The sequence below is a fragment of the Prinia subflava genome, chromosome 26, assembly GCF_021018805.1.
Source record: "Prinia subflava isolate CZ2003 ecotype Zambia chromosome 26, Cam_Psub_1.2, whole genome shotgun sequence".
Taxonomy (NCBI): Eukaryota; Metazoa; Chordata; class Aves; order Passeriformes; family Cisticolidae; genus Prinia; species Prinia subflava.
The window spans coordinates 1,100,247-1,127,569 of NC_086272.1; the positions used below are offsets into that span (position 1 = coordinate 1,100,247).

At 52.1% G+C, this 27,323-nt stretch overlaps 2 pseudogenes; one reads left to right on the forward strand and one right to left on the reverse strand.

Moving 5' to 3' along the window:
* Positions 1 to 27,070, forward strand: LOC134562174 (cytochrome P450 4F3-like; annotated as a pseudogene).
* Positions 19,039 to 20,591, reverse strand: LOC134562065 (zinc finger protein 239-like; annotated as a pseudogene).
* Positions 27,071 to 27,323: the final 253 nt, after the last annotated feature.

The following is a 27,323-nucleotide window of genomic DNA, read 5'->3' on the forward strand; positions in this document are numbered from 1 at the left end:
ATGGCCCACGCTGCTCATGCCAAGGCGCAGATGGAGACCACCCCCCTCAGCAGAGTTTTGCCTTCAGGGGAGCAGTGTCTCTGCTTGCTGCTTTCCCCAGCTCTCTGGGGCCTTCTTCCCTGCTCCTTCTTGGTCATTTGTGCTCTTTTCTTGCCTGTTCCTGCAGACCCCGAGAGAAAAGCTTGCTGCCAGGCAGGACTCAAGCAATCTCCAGCTAGCAGGCATCAAAGAGGAAATGAATCGCTTCCTTGAGCAGAGGGAGGCTCTGCAAAAGCAGGTGAGTGGAACAGCAGTGGCACCGCAGCCATCCAGCAGGTGCTCTGTGCCCTTCTGGCCTTGCCATGGCAGAGCAGCAGCTCAGGGGGTGATCCCTGGGGCTGCCTCACGCTGTGAGCGTGGCAGCTGCTCTGAAGGACACTTAGGGATCTGCTGGATCTCAGCTGCTGCCCTGGACAGCAGGGTTGGTCCTCTGGGCTCTTGAGCAGCAAGCACCAGCATGGATTTCTGCTGGCCCCTTCCTGCTGGCCTGGCTTTTGAGGTGCTTTTCCAGGTGCCCTTGGTGACCCAACGAGAGTTCAAAACAAGTTGTCCATATCCAGTGTGAGCCTGGTCCTTTCAGGACAGGGACATGTGGGAACTGACAGTGCTCAGATTTTAGGCTTTGGGCACTTGCTAAAAAGACAAGAGAGCAACTCTCTCATTCTGGCCTGGGAAAATCCAAAGGAGGAACCCAAACAATCCTTGGGAGGTGAAAAACAGTTAGCAGGTGGTGTTTTTCTAACCTGTTCAGTGGCAAAGATGTTTACAAAGAGGTGTAGGCTCTAAATGACCGGTCATTTTCATTGTACCAAAACACTGCATAAAAAGAGGGTTTTGAAGAACCAAGATTGCTCTCCACTTGCTGTAATAAGCTGAGAGTCGTGTCGTTATTATCGTGCCACCCTTAAAACAATAATGACGGGGACAAATGGAAAGTTGTCCTTTGCCTTTGCTCACAGTGTCTGCTGTGGCTGACAGGGACAGGCTGTAGCCTCTGACTGCTTTGCTCTGTTTGACTTGAGGTGGAAGAGTTGACAGCTCGGCTGGCAGCCTTCAGAGAGTGCCAGAAACCGATTGTGCACAAAGCTCAGCAAGATGGCAGTGAGGCTCTGGAGAGGGAAAAAGGCAGGTAAATGAAATCCTGTGGGACGCTGCCTTGTGATGAATGGATTCCCTCTCTCTGAGCTTTGCACCTGCCAGCATTTCCTGAGTGGCAGAGTTCTGAACTGTCCGTGCTGATGTGTTTCATTCCCTGGAGGTTGTGCTTAATTTCTTTGGAGCCCTCAGTTTCCCTGATGTAATAAACGCCAATCACTCGCTTTTGAAATTTATGAAAATTTAATAAAATTAAGAAATGGTTATATAAAAAATAGTAATACAAATATAATAATAAAGGTTAAACAATTTAGAGTTAGGACAAATTATGAGACAATAATAGCAAAGAGTTACAGCCCGGGCTGGGTCCCCTCTCCATAAACAAAAGTCAGCAGGAGAAGGACAACATTAAAAGAGAATTTACCCCTTAAGAGGAGTCACCCCATGATTATGCATATTTTGTTTAACACAAGAGATTTTGCCTGGTACTTGTCAAAAACTTTCTGCTAATCCCCCAGGCACCTTTGAGTCTAAGTCAGGCTTGAAGAGGTTGTTTCTGTTGATTAGGAAGCCATAAATCTCTTTCCTCTGGAAAATTTAGGGGTTTCTGCAATTGTTATCTCTGTGCAAAGAATTTCCTGGTTATCTTCTCTTTCTCTTGAGCTAAAAAATCTCACACGCATAGGTTTTTTTTATTTTTGATTACTAAAGCTTAATGTTAATTACAAAACTCCATTCACTATATTATTCAAATGTTAATACTTAATACTTTAATAACTTTTCAATCTAGCATAATACATAAATATCTGCATAGAGCCATATAATATGCCTTTTTCACACCTGAGGACAAAGGCTTTTGGAGTAGCTCTTTCCCTCTAAGGGCTGTTGTGTTGTTAGGTTGGTGTCTTAACCCTGCCCAAGCTGCAGTGTAAGGAGCTGGACACATCCATCAGCTCCACCTTGGGTCTGGTACCTCGAACCCTTTGGGAGCTGGGTCAGCCTGGCATCCTGATTGCTTTGCTGGGCAGAACAATCTTAAACCTGTGATCTCTGATCTGAGCCAGATTCCCCTCTGAGGAGCCCAAGGGACACCAAAGTCTCTCCTGGCCATCTGTTGCCTTGCTCTGCAGGCCAACTCTAACTCTGAAGGGGAAGGAATGGAGCCTCAGAAACCTGGAAGGAAACAACCTGGCCTGGGTCAAGCAGGTGTCTCAGCTCCATTCTGCTTTTCACTGGGGTGAGCAGCTCCTCTCAGACCGCATAGGAGAACTGCAGGAGCTCAGCACCCAGGTAACCTGTGCAGGGCATCCTCTTCTCCAGGGACACACAACACCACCTTCGGCTGCAGCTTGGAGCCCCAAGTGCTTCCCTCTGCCAGCAGCATCCACTGCTGCCATGTCCTGCCCGGGGCTGCTGCTGCGCCCTGGGGCCAAGGCTGGCTCTGGTGTCTTCTGATGAGGTTTTTCCCTGTTCTCTCCTGCAACAGGAACTCTCAGAGGAGAAGCAGGGGCAGACTCCTTTGGAGCTCCTCCATCCCTCTTAGCAGTGGAGTTGGTGCCTGGGCTGGGCACTGAGCAATGTGGGGAACACAGGCGTGGTTATGGCAGGCTGGGGAGGGCTCTTCCAGCACAGCCAGTCCATCCCGTGTTTGAGCTGCCCCACCAAGGATGCCCATTGCCTCCCTTGCTTTGTTTGGTCTTTGTCCCCGTTGGAATCCTTGGCTTTGCCCCTTCTGTGTCCAGTGTGGTTTTTTGTTGCTGTAGGACACGAAATGAACCACACAGATGCCGTGAATTCTCAGAAGGCTGGAAAAAGGTGTTTATTCAAAGTGTGATTTCTTTATCTACTATTTACAGAGACCAATATGATTGGGTGGCAAAGTAAACACCTCTTCAACCACACTGGTCAAGCCAGAGGGCCATCAAGAAGTCCCTCCTCTAAAAGGAAGGAATAACATAGATATAGTTAGCAAAACATTTCTTTTTGTGTAGAGCAAAGCGCCTGGGAAATTTCACAAACCAAAATATCTCAGACATGAAATCTACAGTTTTTTGCTTGAAGTCATTTCTCCCCCATTCCTCACCCTCCTGCTGCTCTGCTACCCCAGCAGCAGCCCTGCCCCTGAGGCTGTGTGCATCCCTGTTGCAGATCCGCTCCCTGCAGGAAGCAGTGCAGCAGAAGGATGCTGCCCAGGCAACTCGAGAGGAGCAGCTGCTGCAGGAGCTGCAGGAGTCCCGGGCAGGCGAACGGTGCTGCAGGGACGCGGTGCAGCTGCTGCAGGCCGAGGTCTCGGAGCTGTGTCTGAGGCTCCGCAGCTCCGAGGACAGAGCAGAGGCCTTGGCCACACAGCACCAGCAGGCCAGCGGTGCCCACCGCACAGCCCAGTGCCAGCTGGACAGACTGCTCCTGGCTGTCCACCGCATGGTCAGGGACAGCAGCCACTTGGTCACTCGCAGCTCAGGCAAGCGTGGCAGGGCTGGGCTGGCAGAGGTGCAGAGGCTGTGGGAGAGCAGGGGGAGTGACCAGCGGCCATGGTCAGCCTGGGGTGACAGGCTCAGCCTTTCAGCCTTTAGGCTGGCCCCAGCCTTGGCAAGTCCTGGCAGCCTGACAGCCCTGCAGGGTCACAGGTCTGTGTTTGGACAGGGAGAAATGATCAGCACCAGGAGGGAAAAGGGCCCGAGCCCTGTCGAGCCACAGGGCCCGTGCAGCTGTCCCTGGGGCAGTGCTGGCACCAGTGGTCATCAAATGAATGATGTGACACAGGCCCTGCTGCAAGGGCGGCTCTGGGACAGTGACAAAGGCACTGCCACCCTCTGGCCAGGAAGAGGCTTGGTCTGTTGTACACCCTGGCACTGAATCTTGAACCAGAACGGCTTCTCTTTTCAGAAGAGGGTCATGTTGTGGGCCTAACTGCTTCTCAGGCCAGGGATGACCCCGCAGAGCTCACGGTGGACACAGTGGAAGCAGCCCTGCAAGACCTGTGGCAGCACCTGGAGCATTCCCAGAAGGACCTGGTAACGTGTGCCCAGTGCACCCAGAAATCCTGTCCCACTGCTGGGCAGGCAGAGCACCAATGCCAGCCTGGGTGGCAGTCCTTGGAGGGGGTTTGCCGGGGGAGGCAGGAGGATCAGAGTCATATCTACCACTTCTGTCCAGCTGCCCTCTCCCACCTGGGCGATTTCTGCCTTAGTGTTTGTAGCCCTTTGTCTCCTGCCAGCAGTGGCCCCGTGAGGTGATTCTGCTCCTCTTACCTCTCCCAGAATGATGCAAGGAAGAAGATTCAGGCCTTGAAGCTGCAGCTGAGCACGACGCAGGCTCAGAGGGACTATTTGTGTGCCTGCAATCAGGAGCTGCAAAAACAGCTGGCTGAAAGACAGGAAGGTACAGCCTCTCCTCTCCTCTCCTCTCCTCTCCTCTCCTCTCCTCTCCTCTCCTCTCCTCTCCTCTCCTCTCCTCTCCTCTCCTCTCCTCTCCTCTCCTCTCCTCTCCTCTCCTCTCCTCTCCTCTCCTCTCCTCTCCTCTCCTCTCCTCTCCTCTCCTCTCCTCTCCTCTCCCACTGCCCCATTTCTCACCACTGGGGATCTCTGGTGCCACGCAGAGCAAAACTGCAGTGCCCTGAGATGGCGGAGGAGAAAAACCACCAGCAGACTTATCCCAAGCAGGGCCACTGAAAGCTTTTTTTGGAGGCAGATCCCGTGGCTGGCAGTGCACCTGGCTGTGCCACCAGTGAGCACCTGCAGAGCTGCTGCCTTTCAGGTGCCATGCCTCTGCCGAGGAACTGCAGCTGGACGATTCCTTGCCTTGACTCCTCCAAACTCCAGGCCAGCCCAGAGCCTCCAGGCTCTTGGCTCTTTGTGCCAGGGCTGGACAGGCTCCCCCCAGCTCCTCTCTCTCTCTTTGACTGCCTGCTCTGCATAAGCCTAAAAGCAAACACACTTTCCTCTTCCTCTCAACCCTGCCCTTTTCATTTGTTTTTTTTTCCTCTGCCCAGAAGTTTCCCTCATTCCTGTCAGCTGTGGGAGCCCTTGTGGGCTCAGGGCCCGGCAAACACAGCCAGGCAGAGATGCAGGATGCACATCAGTTTGCCTTTGCTTTGCTTTGCCCCTTCTCCCCCCTCCCTGGTGCAGCCATAGAGAGGGCAGAACGCAAGAACTCTCTAGAAACTGCCCTGAGGGAAGAGGCCACTGCAAGAAAGGAAGAGGCCATGACCCTTCACCAGGAGGTGGCATGTCTGCAGAGCAAACTGGAGAGCACGGAGAAGGAAAGGAAGGATGTGCTGGTGAGAGTGGCAGATACCATGAGGGGCCATTTCTTTGCTGTTTGGGGGCCTTCTCTCACTCTCTCCAAGGAGCTCCTTTCTCCAGTTACACTTTCCTCACTGCATTCTTTGGAACAGGGAGAAAAAGATGTCACAGCCGTGTCAAACCCAGTCAGGCCTGAGGCTGCTGACTTGCCTCCCTGCTGGAGCTTTCTGCCCTTGGAGCTGCAGCTCTCAGTGCCCACACCTGCAGCCCTGTTCCTCCCCAAAGGAACACCTGAGCAAGGCTCCAAGAGGTTGGGGAAGGGCAGGAAGGGACCTGGGACAGGCTGAGGGAGCTGGCAAAGATGCAGCAACAAGGGGGGCCCGGGAAAGATCTGCGGCATCCCGAGAGGCAGGGAGAGGAGGGGCAGCCCGTGCTGAAAAGCAAAGAGAGACACAATCACTGACTCTTCTTCTCCCTGTTTTGGAGCACGAACGGGACAGTCTGCAGGCAAATCAAGAAAAACTGGAGTGTCGGATCCAACTTCTGGAAGAATCAGTCACAGCCTCTGAAACCCGAGCAAACTCAGCCATGGAAAGGAATTGTGCCCTTCAAGAAGAACTCCAGACCATCATATCCATCTTTCAAATCAAAAAAGAAAAACTGGAATCACAGGAAAAGGAAATGGAGATGCTCCAGCAAGAGGCAGCAGAGGCCAAAGCTTTGCAGGGCCATCTCGCTGGCATGACTGCCGACCTGTCAGAAAGGGAGAGGGAAATCAGGTTGTACCAGGAGCAGATAAGAATGCTGGAAAAGAAGAATTTAATGCAAGCATCTTCCTTGAAAAGGAAGGAAGTAAACCAAATGAGAAGAGAAGCTGAGAGGGAAGCCATGAAGGAAGAGCTGGAGCTTGTGGCTGCTACTTTGAAGCAGAGGGAAAATGGAGAACTTGAATGGAGAAAGAAGGCTCAAGCCCTGAGTGCTGCCCTTGCCAAGAGTGAAATGTCCAAAGGGAGTCTAAGGAAAAAATCAATCATCCTGCAGAGAACAGCTCCCGGCAGGGACACGGACCAGAGCTGTCTGCAGGTAGGCACTGGGATTGATCTTCAATCCACTCAAACGCCCCTGAAGGATTCCAACGCTATTTCCCATCCAGAGGTGGGAATATATATCCCTGTCAGTCCATGGCCTGCTTGGGCAAAGCAGCCTTGTCTGGCTGACTCCAGCCAGCGGCCACTGGCCTGCAGGAAGGTTTCCTGGCACACCCGCAACGACTGACACAGCTCTGGAGCTTGCTGCTAAAATCAGCTCCACTCCAAGAGCTGGGCATGGGGAGCTGCTTCTCCCATGCCTGGGCAAGGGCAGGCAACACGTGGTGGTTTGGATTTGGTGCAGGAAGGAACGCAGCAGCTGAGCCCAGTGATGGACTGAACTGAGCAGAGCTTTGTCCCCAGGGCTGAACAGCAGCTGCACTGCTGGTGCTCGCAGCATGCCTCCAGAGAGGGAGAGTTCTGAGGGACAGTTTTGTGATGCTTTCAAAGAATGGAATCATCTCTGTTGCGGTGTGCGTTTTCCAGGACGCACAAGGCAGCATCGGGATGCGACACATTTCCCCCCGGGGAGACGTTTCCTCCCCGCTCTGGACTTCGGTGGTCTCGGCAGTTGCTTTTGGGGCTCAGAGGTGTATCAGAGGCGAGACAGGTCTTGGGGTAAACTAAGGAGATTTATTACAGGTATAACTGAAGCATAACAACTAAAAGCTGGACCCCAAAGACAGGGAGCACATGGTCCCACCGTGGGTTTTATAGACGGGGCGATACAAAGCAAACAACCAATGAGAATGCATTCAGGGAGGATTCTAGGGCAGGGAATACAGAACTAAATCCAATGGGAATAGCAAAAGCAGTGTAATGATATGAAACAGCAAATGATATATCAAGTTAGGGAAGATTGGCAAGGAAGGTTCTAGAAACAGAGGCAGGGACACAGAGAAATGACACATAACATGTATAATTTAAATCATAACACAAATGAAATATAAAGCTAGCTTGAAAACTTAGAGCAGAAAATCCACACCACAACACATCTCCCCTCTGAATACCCAGCAGGCTCCTGGAGCAGAAGGGGAGCGGCTGTCACAGCACTCAAGGAAAGGCCTGGAATGTGTGCTGAGTCTGCTTGCATCACCAGAAAAGAAGACAGAGTGGAGGGAACTCAACGCTGAGCCCAGCAGGAATCTTGGGCAGGTAAAATGGGCTTTCCCTGCCTCTGCAAAGCCTCAGGCTCCTCTGCAACATGACACTTTTCCCCAAGTAGCACTTTGAGGTGCTCTGCTTGTTTCCTTCCCTCTCCCTCTCCCCACTGAGGGCATCTCGGATTCTTGTCTCCGAGATTTGGTGGTAAAGTGTCTTTTGCCCTCTGAAACACCTGGCACCAGAAGCAGAAGAAGAGTCAGGAGTCACCAGTTCTGGTTTTCCAAGGTTGTTTATTCTTTCTCATCTCACAGTTCTCTCTGTGCTCTGCCAAGGTTCCTGCTGCAGCAGAGAACTCGTGGCAGCTCCCCTCTGGTCAGGAGGTCTAACCCTTTTGTACCATTCCTCTGACCCAACCATGGTCCACAATGCATTCTCTATTTACAACTAATTGCCAATACCTATCACCTACCCTAACCATGTCACTCTAAACCAATCCCTTGTGACCCTGCACTGCAGAAGATGGAGGGCAAGAACAAGAAGGAAGAAGAACAGGTCCACGCCCTGATTCCTCCATCTTGGCTCTCCAGCCTCCATTCTAAGAAATCCCAAATTCTGCCTTTTCACCCTGTGATAAACCAACTACTACTCATTTCACACTCTTGAGACTTGTAATTCCTCTTTCACTCTGTGCCAAGGTTTCCAACCCCCTTGTAGAGGTTCCAAACCTCCTGCTCGGGTCCCAGACCCCTCTGCTGGGGTCCCAGACCCTCCAGGGTAGTCAGAGAGATGCCCTGGACTCTGACATGGGCACACACTTGTATTTTCTCTCTCTTGGCCTTCACAAATGCACTTCACTGTGGTGCCTCCCTCCTCGCCCCACACTTGACTCTCTTTCAGAGCCCACAGCAAGAGCTTCATGCCCCCAATGTCCTCTGGTGCAATTAAGGGTCTCTGAAGAGACATCTCCTTGCCTTGACATCCAGAGGTCCTTTTGCTCCATGTGACCCCTTCTCCCACCCTGTGTGCAGGCAGAACATCAGTGGAGGAGCTGGAAGGGCTGTAGGCGTCGGGAGAGTTTGCTCTCTGTGCGTGGGGCTTCCAAGGAGCTCGAGTAGAAGAGTTCTTCAGAGCCTTGGGTAAGCAGCAGCCTCCTGCTGAGGCACAGCCTGTGGAGAAGGGGTCAGTGCGCTGAGATCTGCTCAGGGCCAGTCTGGGAGCCTCTTCCTTCCCCTCCGACACGGACAAAGGGTTTGCCAGGGCTGGAGTGGGGGCTGTGTGGGGGCACAGCCTGTGCCGTGGGGCTGCGGGTGCTCCTCAAGTGTGGGTTTGTCTGAGCTGGGCCTCTGGGCCTCTTTCAGGTGTGCCCACTGCATCTGCAGCTGGCCCAAGACCAACAGCACCAGCAGGAGGACGTGGAGAGCTGTGCAGGGACCAGCCAGGAGCTCTCCTCTTCCTCACCACCTGCCAGCCATCATTCTGGAATAAAGAGTTTTTCAGCAGAAGATTAGATTCAGTTTTTCACTGGCACAATGAGGCTCCGGCGAGCTGTTGTGCGATTTCACCGCTCGAGGCCAGAGCTTGTCCCTGAGACAAGAAATGGGAATTTGAGGTGTCACCAAACTGCTTCTGGTCCGAGTTTTCCAGGAGAGAATGGGGAAAACCTCATCAGGAGACACCAGAGCCAGCCTTGGCCTCAGGGTGCAGCAGCAGCCCTGGGCAGGACATGGCAGCAGTGGATGCTGCTGGCAGAGGGAAGCACTTGGGGCTCCAAGCTGCAGCTGAAGGTGGTGTTGTATGTCCCTGGAGAAGAGGATGCCCTGCACAGGTTACCTGGGTGCTGAGCTCCTGCAGTTCTGTGCTCGGAGTGGAGCTGCTCAGGAGCCTGCTGAGGAGCAGAAGGGAGCTGAGAGGCCTGGCTGATCTGTCACGGTGTCCCTCCAGCTGCTGAGGGTACCAGAGCTCCAGACCACCCACTCGTGGAACCAAGGGGCCACCGTGACACTGCGGGCTCTTGTGGAAGAAAGGGGCCACAGTGACACAGCAGGGAAAAAAAATGGGCCCAGGAGACTCTGGTCATGCTGTGGAACCTCATGGAACCAAGGGGCCTTTGTATCATAGTGGAGCTTTTTCAAACCAAGGAGATCATTGTGACATGATGGAAGATGATTGAACCAACAGGCAAGGCTGCATGGAGGCAAGGATTCCATTGTGACTCTGACAAACCAAGGATTCCACTGTGACACTGACAAACCAAGGATTCCACTGTGACACTGAAAATCCAAGGATTCCATTGTGACTCTGACAAACCAAGGATTTCACTGTGACACTGAAAATCCAAGGATTCCATTGTGTCACTGAAAATCCAAGGATTCCATTGTGACTCTGACAAACCAAGGATTCCACTGTGACACTGAAAATCCAAGGATCCATTGTGACACTGAAAATCCAAGGATTCCATTGTGTCACTGAAAATCCAAGGATTTCATTGTGTCACTGACAAACCAAGGATTCCACTGTGACACTGACAAGCCAAGGATTCCCAGCTCTACCCCTTTATAAATAAGAGTGTGTTCCCTGCTGCCAGTGACTGCCAGCACTTAGGAAAGACTCACACTTTTGACTCACAGTTTATGGTATAACATAAATTATGAATTTTATAATCATAAATCTATAATTAATATTAATAATTATTATTAAATTAATGTTACTTTATTAATATTAAATCATGACAGGTTAAGGTCCAAGGAGTGTCAGTGATAGTATCTGAGTGTAAAATTGCACTCAAATGAATACAGAGACAAGCTCTAATCCCCAGTGAAACAATTAGTGTGCATCAAGTACGATTCTTACCCAACAGACATCCTTATAGGGAAGAAGAGAGGTTCAGCCCCTTGACTGATGCCAGCAGTTATCGAGGAGTCTTCCCTGACTTTTCTCTCATTCTTGATTTTAGTTTTATACTATTTCTTTCTGTTTATGTGGAGCTTGAGTCTGCCTCAAGTCAGACCTACAAATTTGCACAATGGTGCAGTCGATACAATCACTCCGTGTATGAATGGCTGCATAATCTGATCCTTCGGATTTGAATAAAATCCTGGCCTCAAATTTTACACCTATACCCTCTAAAATCAGCCTTCTCTCCACCTCTAAAATGCTGGAGAGAAGACTGATTTAGTGAGGTTGGAATTTTGTAACTGTTAGGTAGAAATTAATGAGGGATTCCATCTTTACACCCAATGGGAGGGTTTGGCCAGGTACCCTGAGGTGTACGAGGTTCTAACAACCAGACCTGCCTCGGGAGGAAATATAATTTGCAGACAGAAGTGAGGAAAGCAGTCAGGACAGGCCATCTATGTTCAACCCTTACTCAGGACCAAATTATTCTGAATCTGACCAAGGTGGACAGGCCACCTACACTTGAAAGGGGACCATATAGGTAAATATATGCTCAATAAATAGCCAAATGCCTCATCATCTAATTACTCATGCACCTGGATGGAAGAATGAGATTCCCACAGCCCCTACCTACTATCCAATAAAACCACAGCCAAGGGAAGGGGCTTGGCAGAATCAGTGGGGAAAGAAGACCCTGTCAAGCCTGGTGCACTCTCAACAGTGGGGGATGACATCCTGCTGGTGTCGCAGCCTTCGGTGAAATACCACTACTCTGATCATTTTGGTGAGCAAAAATGATGCCCAAATGATCTTCCTGGGTAGAGGAGGGGAAGGCAGACCATATCTGAGACCCCAGTGGGTAGCCCTGGCCTTCTGTGACCAGGCTTGGCATGCTGGGGACACGGGGTACAGCTGGTCCCCTGCTCCAGTGGGGTGAGGTGGCCTCCCATCCCAGCAGAGAGAGAGCAGACCTGCTTCCTGTGACCAGACTTGGCCAGTGTGGGATGTAGAAAATGAGTTCCAAGTGTAAGTTCCTACATTTCCAGGGTGATGGGGTTGGTGACCAGTTAATTGCTGGTCATCTTCTTCTCGTGTCCCCTCCTGTTTGTTCAACTCCTTGAATTGCCTCTGCTGTTCCCAAAGATGGCACCTGTGACCATGAAGAGGGAAGTGACATCCAAGCCTTCATGCAAATTAAGAGACATTTAGCGCCATTAAAAGGAAGAAAGCCCTAGGAAAATGAGCCAACATGTATTTAGAGAAATTAGATCACAGTTTTTGCTGAGGAAGGAATAGGACTATCCCTCAGTTCCAGTTTGTAATCTTTACAGTCCCACCTTATGTTCAAAGGAGCAACACTAGAGGAAAGACCCTGGACCTCGAGCGGGCAAAGTGCCTTCCTGTGCACTCCCGTGAGGACAGAAGTCCCAGCTCTGCCGGCAGACAAAGCTGAACCCCTCCTCCTCCTCCGTGTCACCACCGGGAGGGTGGCAGTGCACGCGACCCCTCGGGCCCCCGCTCGAGCTGACCCTTAATGAAGGGGTTCAGAGGAGCTGCTCTCCTGCCCTCATTCATTTCAGCTGGGGCCTCATCCGGGATCAGCCACACCCAAAGAGGACTGAGGATGGGACAGGCACCCACCCTACCGGGCCTCCAGGCACAGCTGGATACACCTGGACCAAGGGACGGCTGGAGAGCGGCGACACGCAGGAGCACCAGACTGTTGGGAGCCCAGGGCATCCCTCTGGTCTCCCTGGAGGGTCAGGGACCCTGTCAAAGGGGTCTGCGACCCAGGCAGGGGGGGTTGGAACATGTACAGGGGTTCTGGGATCTGTACAGGGGGGGTTGTAGACCTTGGCACAGAGCCCAGAGAGACATGATCTTTGACTTCAGTCCATGGGAGAGACTACCTACATTGCAGGAAGAATTAAAAGTCACCAGGGTGTGAAGTAGATAGCAGTTAGTTTATCCCTGGGGGTGAATGTATTTTGGGTGTGTGGGCTTGAGAAGAAAAAATGGAGGATTTGGGATGTGGTCCTGTCCTTCTTCTTCTTCTTCTTGTCTGACATTTCTGCTGTGAAGGTGGCACGTTTGGATAGGGTCAAAGCAGATATGACCTGTCTAAGCATAGGTGTTGGGTATTGGTGATTGATTGTAAATAATGGAAACGCAATATGTAGTATAAGAGGTCAAGACCCTCCCAGGCAGGAGGAGTCCATGTGTGATCCTGCTGCTGCACGGAGCTCCTCAGGGCACGAGAAGAGCTGGAGAGATAAGACATAATAAACAAAGAGCAAGACCTTGAAAAACTAAAAACCTGAAGACTCCGTGTTTTTCTTTGCATCCTGCTCGCGATGCCTGAAAGGGCAGAGACATTTTACCACCCTGACCTCAGGGGGTTAAACCTGAGACTGGACTGGTGAGTGAGACTGGTGGTGGGAGTAGGAGGCGAGTGAGGTGTGAGTGAGACGGGGGCCGGCAGCTCAGACCCCAAAGCGACTGTGGACCCCTTACTACCGCGGTTCTGGGCTCCTGAGGGGGCTGGCTGGGAATGGGGGGAAGCATCACCGCGGGGCCTGACCAGAGAGAGGCTCGGGACACAGTTCTGTGTTCAGCAGAGCAGGGCAGGAAGAGAACTTTATTTACAAAAACCCACTCTTATACCTTTCCTATGAGGCCTGTGGATTGGAGGATGGAATTCCACCTCTCAATCCACATTTGTCAAGCCAACTGTCAATCACCTTTCTCCTCCCACCTAGAAATATGTAAACAATGAAAGACAGTTAGCAAAACATGGCCAGTGTTTACATTAACGAGCGCGAGAATCTGCACGTTTCTCCTTCAACATGAACGCTTGGCAAACCAGGAAAAAACCTCATGGCAACAGGGAAGTGAGAGGAAATAAGGAGTACTTGAGGTGCCTCCAAGGGGGATAAAGAGGGGCACCCACTGGGTGTGTGGAGGTAACTAGAGAGTGAGTGACACACAGAAAAAAGGGGGAGGCCCCTCTCTCAGGGCTTAGCGGCCCAGGCCCTTGCAGAGTGCAAAGAGCCTAGGTGTAGAGGGGGTGGTGTAAGCTTACAGGGTGTCCCCAGGCGCTGCTGGCACCAGGGTCCACGAGGAGCCCGGTCCCCTGGGTCACACCAGATGTGCCGTAAGTGTTGTGTTGGTGCAGTCCTGGGAGGGGGCCGTAAACCTGCCCAGAGCACAGGGGTGGGGGGCCAGGGATCAGACAAGAAGGAAAGAACAGTGGGACCTGATGTCAAAAATAATTGGAGAAGAATGCATCATGAGGGTAGAGGAAGAGTGTAAGACCTCAGTAGGAAAAACAGCTTGTAAAAGATATTTAATAACAAAAACTTTAGGCCCTAAGTACATTCCCCAAGAACCCAATCGTTACTGGTCCTTTGAGAAGAAAGAGAAAGGGTGCATCTGTCATGAGGGGTATGGGCTGCATGAACGTGCTGATAAAGAGATAAATCCCTTTTGGGGAGTAAAGAGAAGTGTCCAAATATTGGGAATGTCCACCAGAAACAAGCGGTACCTTTTGGGAGGCTCCTGAACAATTCTTTTGGATCTGCAGAAATACAGCTTACACCAAACTGCCAGGGGACTGGGCTGGGAGTTGCACCATAGGAATTATTAAACCTGCCTTCTTCTTACTCATAAAGAAATCAGGATCAAATTGGGGAGTTCCAGGATATGACGACCTGAGAAAGACTAACCGGAAAAAGAGAAGCATAGTTGAGATAGGGGGGACCCAAAAGTGGAAAAGTAAAGTATGGACCCCAGAAGAAAAAATTGAAACTTATGGGCCGGTCACCTGGGCTCAAGATGGGTCCTGGGGACACCATACCCCGATTTATATGTTGAATCAGATCATCAGACTCCAAGCAGTACTTGAAAAAGTTTCCAACAGAACAGCCCTCGCCCTTGATCATATATCTATATGGCACCAGCAAAGGGACAGCAGGGACAGGGTGGTGGCACCTGCGAGGGGACAGAAGGAATGGGATGGTGGCACTTGGGAGGACAGTGAGGACAAGGTGGAGGTGCCAGCAGAGGGATGGGGGGACAGGGTGGTGGCACCTGTCAAGGGACAGAGGGGATGGCCCCTGCAGGGGGGACAGTGAGGATGGGGTGGCAGCACCTGCAAGGGGACCGCAGGAACAGGGTAGTGGAACCCACAAGGGGACAGAAGGAATGGGGTGGTGGCAATTGGGGGGAACAGCAAGGAGAAGGTGGTGGCACCTGCCAGGGGACAGTGGGGACAAACACACATGTCCCCAAGGCTGGCAGTGTTCTGAGGACACACACGTCTCCCCAAGCCTACCTGTGCCCCCAGTGACACAGCTGTCCCCTGTTGTCCCCAGGGCCAGAGCACGGAGCAAGGCCTCCAGCAGGTGGACGCCTTGGTGGCCCGGTACCGTCATGGCTGCCTTTGGTGAGGGCTTCCCTGGCTGCCCGTCCTGCTCCTCTTCCACCCCAGCACCCTCCGGCCACTCCTCAGTGCCTCAGGTAGGACATGGGACACCAGATGGGACCCCAGGGCCACCCATGAGTGTCACCACACCTGGCACAGAGACCTGGCAGGGCCCAGGCAGTGGCCACCAACCCAATCCCAGCAGTGTGACCACAGCAAGGCCAAATGCCACCCTATAGTGGCCACCAACCTGTCCATGGGGTTCCCCAAGGCCACCCAAAGGTGTCACCATGTCCATCTCTGGTTTTCCCCCAACCCCCATCCTTAGTGGCCATGGGTGCTGGGAGAGGGTCCCCACCCCAGGGTCCCCACCTGAGGGTTAATGGGTGCAGACAGGGTGGCCTCATCCCCAGTGTCCCCACCCAGGGGACCCGATGCCACCCCAGTGAATCCCTGCCCACCCCGTCCTTGTACCCTGCAGCTTTTGTGGTCCCCAAGGACAAAATTTTCTACGGCTTCCTCAAGGCCTGGCTGGGTGAGTGCAGGGGGCTAGGGTGGGGACAGCACCCCTGGGTGCCCTGCAAATGGAGCTGGGTGTCACAGCACCCCTGGGTGGCCCCACAGATGGATCTGGCTGTGTCACAGGGGCAGTGGAGGATGGGGACATCACCCCTGGGTGCCCCTAGGATGGATTTGGGTGTGTCACATGGGACAGGGGCAGGGAGGACAGGGTCAGCCCCCCTGGGTGCCCCCAGGATGGATTCGGGTGTGTCACAGAGGACAGGAGAGGTGGGGGACAGGGTCAGCTCCCCTGGGTGCCCCCAGGATGGATTCGGGTGTGTCACAGAGGACAAGACAGGTGGGGGACAGGGTCAGCTCCCCTGGGTGCCCTCAGTGGATCCAGGTGTCACAGGGGAGGAGACAGCAGGTTTTGGGAACAGGACCCTCGGGCACCCCCGGTGGATCTGGATGTGTCACAGGGACAGGGTCAGCCCCCCTGGGTGCCCTTGGCAGACCCCGGTGTCCCCTTGCCAGAGGAGGGGCTGCTGCTGAGCGGCGGGCAGCGCTGGGCGCGGCACCGGCGGCTCCTGACGCCCGCCTTCCACGGGGACGTGCTCCGGAATTACCTGGGAATCTTCAACCAGAGCACCCGCGTGCTGCTCGTGAGAGATCCGAGATGGGCACGAGTCCCCCACCTCAACCCCAAATCCTGACCTGCACCCCAAATCATGACCTGCACCCCAAATCCTGAGTCCCGCACCCACAATTCTGGACTGCACCCACTGCTGCACCCCAAGTCCTGTCCTGTATCCCAAATCCTGTACTGTCCCACACCCCAAACCCAACTCTGCCCCCTCTCCCACCCCTGTCCCACCCCCAAATTCACCCCCTGCCCCCATCCTTTGTCCCTGACCCCCTCCCTGTTCCCTCCCTGACCCAGTCCATCCCCACAGGCCAAGTGCGAGGCAGCAGCAGCAGCAGCTGGCGGGGGGCCGGTGGAGTTGGAGGTGCTGCAGCCCCTGAGCCTCCTCACCCTGGACACGCTCCAGAAGTGCATCTTGAGCCACGAGAGCCACTGCCAGGAGCGAGTGTCACCTGTCCCCACTGACCATCCTGGTGGCTGTGGTGGCCTCACTGGTGACCGTAACACTGGTTACCGATGGTCCCTGCTGACCATCACGGTGACCGTATAGGCCCCACCATGGCCCCCACTGGCCATCCTGTGGGCCATGGTGGCCCCGCCGTCATCCCTGTTGGCCATCCTGGTCCTACCATTGCCCCCTGGCCACCCTGCAAGTGTCCCCATTGGTCATTCTGCTGGCCCTAATGGCCCTGCCATCATCCCTGTTGGCCTTCCTGGTCTCAGCATTGCCCCCATTGGGACATCTTGGCCCTGCAATTGTCCCCATTGGTCATTCTAGTGGCCCAAATGGCCCCAATGTTGGCCATGCTGGTGGCCACGGTGTCCCCTGCTGTCCCCATTTCCTGCAGGAAGCCCAGCGAGTACCTCCAGGCCATCCTGGAGCTGAGCTCGTTGGTGGTCCGGCACCAGCTCCAGCCACTCCTCCACCCGTGGTGGCTCTACAGCCTCTCCTCTGACGGCCGGCGCTTCGCCCCCGCCTGCGCCATCGTCCACGCCTTCACCGCCAACGTGGTGCAGCGCCAGCGCCACGCACTCGCCTCCCTGGGCCACCAGGCCTGGCTGGATGGCCACCTGGGACACAGCATGGACTTCATCGACCTCCTGCTGCTCACCAAGGTGGGGCTGGGATGGTGGCCATGGAGGCCTGAGGGTGGTCCAAGAGGGTGGTGGTGGCCATGGGGGGATGGTGGTCAAGAGGGTGGTGGTGGCCATGGGGTGGTGGCCATGGGGGCATGAAGGTGGTCAAGAGGGTGGTGGTGGCCATGGAAAGGTAGCCAAGGGGAGATGGTGGTCAAGAGGATGGTGGTGGCCGTGGAAGGGTTGGTCATAGACCAGTGGCCAGTGGGGTGCTGGTGGCCACAGGGAGGTTGGGCATAGACTGGTGGCCACAGGAGAACAGTGGTGGCCATGGGCAGCATTGACCATAGAGCTGGTGGCCAGTGGGATGGTGGTGCCCGTAGGGTGGTGGCCATGGGGGTAGAGTGGTGGCCATGAGTGGGATTTGGCCATAGACTGGTGGCCCCAGGTGGCCCGGGGCTCATCTCATCCCCACAGGATAAGAACGGCCACACCCTGTCAGATGAGGACATAGCAGCTGAGGCTGACACCTTCATGTTTGAGGGTGAGCACGAGCTCCCAGGTACCACTGCAGGGGAGCCACTCCAGTGTCCCCTCACTCTCCCAATGTCCCCACAGGCCACGACACCACGGCCAGTGGCCTGGCATGGCTCTTCTACAACCTGGCCAGCCACCCTGAGCACCAGGAGAGGTGCTGCCAGGAGGTCCAGCAGCTCCTGGCTGGCAAGGACACTGCAGACATTGAATGGTGAGATGTCCCCAGGGCCACCCCTGGCCATGTGGCTCTGGGACATGGTGCCACCCCTGCTTGTCCCCAGGGAGGACTGTCCCAGCTGCCCTTCACCACCATGTGCATCAAGGAGAGCCTTCGGCTGCACCCTCCTGTCACTGCTGTGTCCCGGCACTGCACCGAGGACATCCCCCTGCGTGATGGCCGTGTCATCCCCAAGGGTATGGCATGGCCAGGGTATCCCCTGTGTCACCACCCACCCTCATCTGCTGTCCCTAAAGTGGCCATTCCCATCCCACCAGGGGTCATCTGCCTGATGAGCATCTACGGGACCCACCACAACCCAGACCTCTGGCCCAAGCCCAAGGTGGGGCCACGCTACGAGGTGTCCCTGTCACCATAGTGGTGACAGCTGTGTCCCCTCGGCATGACGGTGTCGGTGTCCCCCCAGGTGTTCAACCCCCTGAGGTTCAGCCCAGAGAACAGCAAGGGACGGTCCCCATCATCCTTCATCCCCTTCTCTGCTGAGCCCAGGTACGCGCTGCAGAGGGGACAGGAGTGTCCCCAAGTGCCACCCCTGTCCCTGGCTGGGTTCACAGGGGGGTGACAGTGACAGTGGGGCCGTGGTGGCAGGAACTGCATCGGGCAGAGCTTTGCCATGGCTGAGATGAAGGTGGTAGTGGCACTGACCCTGGCCCGGTTTGTGCTGCGGAGGGATGCAGCGAGGCCACCCCCGCGCCGCAAGCCCGAGCTGATCCTGCGTGCCGAGGACGGGATCTGGCTGCTGCTGGAGCCACTGGTGGGACTGGCCTGAGGGACACGGGTCACCAGGACATGGGGACACTCTGCAAGGTATCTGGAGGAAGAGCAGGGAATTAACGGTAGCATGAAGGGGACAGTATCGTGGTGGTGGTGGGGATGTGTTGTCCTTGGTCATGGCAAACCTCATGGCATGGACATGGACACCCACAGACTTGTCCCCTAGGCCACTTGACACCATCCATGGCCACGTCCCTCATGTCCTCATGCATGGCCATACATGCCCATGTCACCATCTGTGTCTGTGACCCCCCCATGCCCAATATCCCTATCCACAGCCATGTCCCCACCCATGTCCATGTCCCAGGCCCCATGCCCACCATGTCCCCATCCATGTCCTACAGTGTCCCCAGCAATGACCCACAATATTTCCATCTGTGTCTTAGATCAAGGTTTTTATTTTTACCCCAGTGTTGGGTGAAAGGATGAAGAACAATGAACAATGAACAACGAAAGAAAATCAAGGTCAAAATAAAAGGATTTACGTGTCCATGCTGGCTGAGTATCCATGTGCTTGGGTGGCTGGAAAGAAACCTTTTTAGAGGAGTTTCCACTCCATTGTCTCCAAAATCTTCATTTTTTGTCCCACTCAGTCACCATTTGGTTCTGGAAGATGCCTGTGGAAGGGTCAGAAAGAATTAGAATCATGGAATGATTTAGGTTGGAAAAGACTCTTAAGACATCCCAGTATTCCTTGATGCTTAGAGAAGAAACAATAGGATGCAAAAGGTGGGATTTCTTGAGGTCAAAAGTAAAAAAATTCACTATCCCAAATGAATTCCTGATGCTGGTCTGCATCCCAATAGATTTTTGTCCTGCTGCGCCCAGGTGCCCCCAGGGGCCCAGGAAGATGTGGAGACCACCAGCCAGCTGTCTTCCCACCATGGATCACCAGGACCGTGGATCCCCAAGGCTCTGCCCAACGGGGCTCACTGGGGATCATCCAATGGGCTCCTCCAACGGGGGATGGAGTTGGAGCAGCGCACAAAGCTCTTCCCGCACGCGGGGCACTTGTAGGGCTTCCCTTCCTGCTGCCTCCATTGCTCTTGGGCCACGGCACAGCTCTGGGAGAAGCTCTTCCCACACTCAAAACGCTGTTAAGGCCTCTCTCCGCTGTGCATCTGCCGGTGGACAAGCAGGCTGGACCGGACAGCGAAGCTCTTCCCACACTCCCCACACTCATAGGGCCGTTCCCCAGTGTGAACCCTCTGGTGGACGATCAGGGAGGAGCTCCTAGTGAAGCCCTTCCCACACTCCACACACTCATAGGGCCGTTCCCCAGTGTGGATCCTCTTGTGGCGGATCAGGCTGGTGCAGCATGCAAAGCTCTTCCCACACTCCCCACACTCATAGGGCCGTTCCCCAGTGTGGCTCCTGTGGTGGATGATCAGGCTAGTGCTGGTAGTGAAGCTCTTCCCACATTCCCCACACTCATAGGGCCGTTCCCCAGTGTGGTTCCTCTGGTGGATCATCAGGTGGGAGCTTTGAGTGAAGCTCTTCCCACACTCCCCACACTCATAGGGCCGTTCCCCAGTGTGGACTCTCAGGTGGATCATCAGGTTAGAGGTATCTCTGAAGCGCTTCCCACATTTCCCACACTCGTAGCGCCGTTCCCCAGTGTGGATCTTCTGGTGCCGGAGCAGGCCAGAGTTTGTGTAGAAACTCTTCCAACATTCCGAGCACTGGTGCAGCTTCTTGCCATTGTGAAGCTGTTCATGCACCACCAGCTCAGAGCTCTGGCCACATCTCTGGCTGCCTTCCTGACACAGGGTGGGTCCTTCCTCCTCGGAGCACCCTGGCATGGGTTTGGAGCCCCTCCTCGGGCGGGATCTCTGTGCCTTTTCCTCCCCGTTGCATTCCTGTGCCATGGGGCCGCTCAAAACAGCCTCTTCCACGAGGTTCTGCTGAGGGGATTTGTCCTCCCTGGCCTCCTTGTCTGGGGGAGGAAGGACAAGGACAGCATGGGATTTGACTCCGTGCCAGAGGGAAGGCCAAGGAGATCCCCCCAGTGCATCCCCGGCAGGACGGTGTCGGCAGCGGGGTTGTCCTGCAGCCGGGGCCAGGCTGGGCTGGGAGATGGAGCAGGAGAGAGGGGCAAAGGGGCACTGACTTCCTCCTCACCTGCCTGGGGATCCGCAGGAATCCTCCTCTTCCTCACAGCCTTCTCCTCCTCTACCCAGCCAAAGTCTGGCACTGGGAATTCCTGGTGTGGGAAAGACATTCTGTGAGTGCATTGGCTTTGAAGGTCCTGCTGTCCATCTCCAGAAGTCACCGCATGTCTGGTGTCCATAAAATGCTCCAAAAATCGAGAAGGAGTCCAAAAACACTGTCCCAGGGCTTCCCTGTTTCCAGTGTCCTTACTCTGGGGTTTAAGGGGGTCCCTCTTCTCAGAGCTGCTGGGGGGCCCGTGGGTCCTGGGGATCCCCCCTCTCCCGCCTCCTGCTTTGGCTCGCTCAGGGGGTTTTGGGGCTGCCAGGGCTCATCCTGCCCTGATTCTGACTCGGCTCCCAGCTGTCCCAGGGTCCCCTTCCTCAGCATTTCCCCACTCCAGCCACTCAGCGCTTCTTCCCCCACTCCCCGACAACACTTGCAGGCTCGGGGGGCCCGGACCCCCCTCATCTCCAGCCTCCACCACCCCTCCAGGCTGCCGGAGCTGCCCCAGCTCTGCCATCGCCCCCCTCCCCACTCCGGGCCTCCCGCCCTTCATCCCCCGCCTCTCCCGGGATCCCCAAAACCAACGTCCCGCCCCGCCGGCACCGCGCGATCGCTTCGTGGGACCCCAAAATCCCCCCAGGGGCAACTACGGCTCAGCTTTGCACTCCTGCAAGATCTGAAAATATCCCCATCTCCTCCCCCAAACCTCCCAGGAACATGCAAAGATATTTGCGGCGCGATTCTGGAATCTCTTAGCTCCCAACGCCATTGCAAAAACCCACCCCCCCAAAAAAAAAAAACAAAACCAAACCCCAAACCTCTCGGGGACCCCCGGACAGATTTGGGGTGAGCTCCCTCTCCCTGGTCACCGGCAATGCTGCGGGGGCCGGAGGTGCGGTGCGCTCTGCGAGCCGCTGGTCGAACTCCGTCGCTCTTTTCCTATTCCGGCTCCTCCTCCTCCTCCTCCACCAGCACGACCCCCCTTCCCCCGATTTCCCCGGACCGCGGCCGCTGCAGCACCGGCGTTTGGGTGGGGAGACCCCGCCAGGGATGGGTAGGGGGCTTGGGGACACTGTGCATCCTTATTATCATTTATTAAAACGCTTAACAGTTTAAGAGGAGTGTGCTTCGTTTCTCTCATTGAACAAGAAGTGTGTGGTAGAGAAATAGGAAAGCGGTGTCAAAGAGAAAAAGCAATGGGAAACACCTCTGGCTTGCAGCTGCCCCCGCAGCGCCCAGCGCTCCCCACTCCCACCCCCCTGTGTCACCCCTGGTAGCCAGGCACCCCCGGGAGCGGAGTTTGGGCTCGGGGGGCAGGGGAACGGCACGGCCGGGTCTGCCCTGGGGGGAGCCCCGAGCCCCCCGCCCATCCCCGGGGGCTCCCGGCGGCTCCCCCTGTTAAAAATAAGACGCTTGACACGGCCAATATATCAAGCAGCAATTTAATAATTAATTAATTATCATGATAAAGTGTGAGCAAAAGGCAGCGCTGGGTACAGTGGTAGGGGTTTTCCCTTCCAACTGCACACCCATTGCTGGGCTTGCTGGTATTTTATTTGCTATATTCATACATATGCATAAACTTTCTCAGCAGTTTCCATTTCTAGTTTTAACGTCACAATTCAATACCTAACAGCCATAAATCTATAGATTGTCCTGTATAATTCTATAGACCATTGTGATCTATTCCGATATTTCAATACTCCAGGATGTACTTCCAGGATATGTTTTTCCAGGTGGTGGGATCTGGCTTCCAGATGTGGGGGTCCCATCTCTATTTTCAAGTCCTTCAATCTCCAATAGTGATGTCCAGCTTCTCTCTCCAGGAGCCATAAATCAGTGAGCTGAAGTCATATCTTCATGTCCAGGATGTTTTCCCACCTTGTGTGAAGCCTGAGCCCCCTCCTTATTTCCTTCTTTTGTCTAAAAAAACCCTTTTTGCACTCTAAAACTACAGTTTAAAATTCTTTATACATAGCAAGCTTCTAAAGTTATAATTAAAGGACACTTATTGCAGAATAGCTTGAGACTTATAATAGATAATTGCAAGCAAAAGATTTATTCAAAAACTTCCTTCTATGCTTTCCTCAGCTGTTTATTAGAACTCATCTTTTATAACTGTCCCATTGCTGTGTTCTACAACTACAATTACACAGATTTTCTTCATTTCCCTGACACGAAACATAACTTTGTATTTCACAGTCCCCACTCTGCTTGTATAAATTTTTATTTATCTTACTTATTCGTGTCTGGGTTTCGAATCTGGCCAAAACTTCAGAAACTTTTCCTTCTTTGTCCTTTTTCTTCAGTTTCATTATTTTGGATATTTTAGATGTTTTCTCAAAATGGCTAAATTCCCCTGTAGCTAGTTCAGGGTCTACTGGCATCACAGCGACCTGCATACCTTGTATCACAGAGTGGATAAGCTGAACAAAGCATGGAATTAAGCAAGGTAAAAACAACAGTCCAGTCAATGAACACAATATTATAAATACTATTTTCTTCCACCAAGCCCCTCTTCCAAACAACTGGTCTCACCATGGAGCTTGAAGGATAGAATTCTATTGTTAAACAGGCATTTGTTGGTTACTTAAATATCCTTCAGGGTTTTGTGGCTACCACCGATTTTAGAGAAATTTGTGGTATACATTTTCCTGCAAGGGGTTTCCCCTACCTTTGTCCCAAAAGCTTTCCCTTTCTTGGCTATGCATTCTTGGCCTATCACTACATTTGTCAATACCCATCCTTCTGTCCGCTCTTCAGGTTTTGTAATTCCTGTTCGCTTCTACTTTAAAATTTGTGCTACTTCTAACCCTTCTCCTCTCTAAGGCTATTGCCCTGTCATTTGGGTCCCACCACAAATCCAGCACTTGGAAATATTTAATTCTATTACAATTCATTGCATTAAATCCATAAAAAATTTCTCCAAAAGTGGAAAGGTCTAACTCTGGCAGCTGTTTCTTTAATTTCTCATACAAATTTGGGGAAGCAACTTTAGATTCAGAGTGGGTTTTCAACCCTTCTACTGCTTTCTGCACTAAATTCTCCCCATATTAAACTCCTCCCCCATCAGTGTATCCCCACATACTTGCTTTGGTAAAACATATATATTCTTCTCTTCTTGGACGTGTCTGGTAATTACAGCCAGCTCCTCCTCTTGCTCCTAAATTCCTTGCCATCCAAAATTCTCTTCCTTGCTCTTCACAAACCCTTAACTGACTTTCATCATAACCACCTTTGTTTATATGGGTGTGACCAGCAAAGGATACCGTTGTGACTCCTCTCCATTTCACCGCCTGGTGACACGGGTGACAATTGTCAATTGCCATGGCAATGCTTACACACATGATCAGGTATATAATGAGAGGTCCAGTATGACATGCCTTTCCACCCCTCCAACCTATCGGGTTCCTGCCAACAGTTGGGAATTTCATCTTCTTGGTGGCAAAGGCAGAGGTCAATCTGGTCTTGCCCTCTATTTATTCTTACCTGTGAATTGTTGCCAGGCCCACTGAAGCTTAGCTCTGTGCCACTCCCTTATTTCAATTTGGTATCCATCTGGTATCCAATTGTTGTAATCACACTCAATTCTTTCCAATTTTGCTTTTGCTTCTTCCTGCAGATCGATCTCAGCCCGTGTCCCGTGCAACCAGGTCTCCCACCAATCCTTATCACCTACTTTGATGTATCCTTTCTCTACTGCAGCCCTTAGTGTTCTATCTGTCTCTTTCTCTCTCATCCCTACAACTCCAGCAAAGGGTACTAGGGATCCTTGCCCCCACCAAGTTTGTATACCACAATTTCTGACACTCAATGCACCTGAAACAACCCCAGGGAAAACATTTACAGTTTTGGGTAGGACATTTCACTTTCCTTGGAAGGTTTTGATTCTGAAACCTCAGGTACAAGAGTTTCTGAAACATGCATCAATCCTTTTTAAGTCTTATTTTCAGTTCTCTAGGAGCAGATGAGATTTTCCACTGAAGCTCGGCCGGTGCCTCTGTTGGTGGTCCCACTGGTCCTTTAAGCGTGATGTGTGGGTCCAGCCTTTCTCTGCAGTCCAGATGGCTGTATCAGTGGTTAAGGGGTTAAAAATGGGCCTTCCCATTTAGAAGATAAGGTCTCCTCTTTGCAGCTTTTAACCAGCACTCAATCACTTGGTTTTATTTTATGTATGCTAAATCCTAGAGGGGTAGATTGAGCCAATATTCCTTTTCTCTCAACTCTAATACATGTTGTCTAATTGTTTGGATATATTTTCTGAATAGTCATATCTTCAACTATTACTGATGTTTGGGGTATCTCCTGGGAATATGACATTCCATAAAGCATTTCGTATGCTGATAGCCCAGTATCTGCATTAGGAAGTGTTCTTATATTAAGCAATGCTAAAGGTAAACATTTTTTCAGGACATTCTGGTTTCAGTCATTAATTTGGTTAAATGCTGTTTTATAGTTTGGTCCTTCTTTTCTACCTTCACAGAGCTCTGAGGGTGCCAAGGGGGTATGGTATTCTCAGGAAATACCCATGGCTTGTGTTACCCCTTTGATGACACTAGAGGTAAAATGGGAGCCTTAATCAGAATCACTGGCTCGAATAACCCCAAATCGGGGAATAATTTGTTCTAATAGTATTTTAATTACAAATTTGGCCGTGGCCCTTAAAGCTGGGTAAGCTCCTACCCAGTGAATTAGTTGATCTACTACTACTAACAGATACTTCCACTTACTGACATTTGGAAGCTCAGCATAATCCACCCGAACTCTTTCAAAAGGTCTATAGGCTATTTGCTTACCGCCCCCCCCCCCCCCCCCCCGTTGAAGTTTGCCTCATTACCTTTTTGTTGACTCTCTGACAAGTAACACGCCTCTGCGTTACTTGCTTTGCTATTTCAAAAAAATCCCAATACACCCATTATATTTTAAAAAAATGATCACACAAGGCTCTGGTTCTTCAATGACTATGCTGATGTAATTGGCTCAAAATCTTTTGTGCATAGGCTTTGGACAAAATTTCCCACCTATCTAAGAGTACTCCTTTTCTTTGTTCTTTCTTAGTATCTAATTACTTTATAGCTTCTTGGGAGCTATAAAATTTTTTTGGACTTCTCTTTGAACTTTTGTTATAATGTTCAACTGAATTGTTTCTTTCAATTCAAAAGCTGCCTCTTTTTGCAGCTTGGTCAGCTATGTCATTTCCTCTTGCTAAATAGCTTGTGTTTCTTTGGTGACCTTTTACATGTGTAATAGCTATTTTTTTTTCTGGTCTTTTTAATGATACAAGCACTTTAAGTATTAATTCTTGATAGATCAACCATTTTCTTTGGGTAATGATCAAACTTCTCTCTTTCCAAATCTTCCTAAAAGTATGTACAATTCTAAAAGTATACTTTGTATAAATAGTCTCCACTTTGTCTTTTAACAGTTCTAAAGCCTGGTATAACGCATATAACTCCTGGGCTTGTGCGGGCCAGCTGGAACTTCACCTTTTCCTTTCTACTGTCAACATGTTTCCTCCCTTTACAATTGCATATCCTGACCTCTGCTTCCTTTCTAATACTTTGGAGGAGCTATTGATGAAATATTTCTCCCCTTCAGATAATTTTATTTTTTTTTTATTTCAGTTAAATCTGGTCTTACTTTAGTTTGTAATTCAATTAACTCTACAAAATCATGAATCTGTTCTCCAGTTAACTTCTGATATAAAAATTTTTGCTTTTTGACTATACTTTTTTATCTACTGCCTACAATACTTTAATAGCTTTACCAGCTGTCTTATCTCTCCCTTTGTTCTGGGAGAAGGTAAGGCAAGTATGCCCGATACTCATTCGGGGTCCAGTTTCTTTGTTCCTTTACTTAACTAATGACCCAAATACTTCATTTGTGCTTCTACAAATTGCAACTTGGACATTGAAGCTTTCAAACCCTTTTTCTCTAAGAAGTTTAATAGCTTAATTGTGGCTTCTTGGGCCCCAGGAACTGATCTAGTTTATCAGACATCCCCATTTCCTTTTTAAGGGCTCTCACATCCCCAGTGGTCAGTGGTACTGATACATATCTAATAGCTGTCCCCTCCACTCCCCCCGTGGTATCTTACTATCAGTACCTTCCTTAATGGATACAACTGGTCCCTTTTGCTCTCATCATCACTGTCCTTGCGCCTTTCTGCCCGAACTGTCTCCCTGCTTCTACGTGCAGGTGCTGAATCTGGAGGACGAGGCAGAGCCACAGGGGCTTGAGGTGCAAGCGGTGCCATAGGGGCTTGAGGTGCTGGGTTAGGCACCTCTGGCGGGGCAGCTGGTTGTGGTAGATAAGGGGGGAGGTTGTGTAAGTGGTCCCATGGATTCTTCTCCTTTTTGGTTTTTAAAGCATACAGGGGACAAGGCCAGGACTTGTGCCATAAAGCAGCATAATCGCTCTCTTCTTGGTTAATTGGATCCTTTTTATTTACACAGGCATTTAGGGCCTGACAGATCCACCCCTCAGATGACCCGTACATTGGCCAGTACAA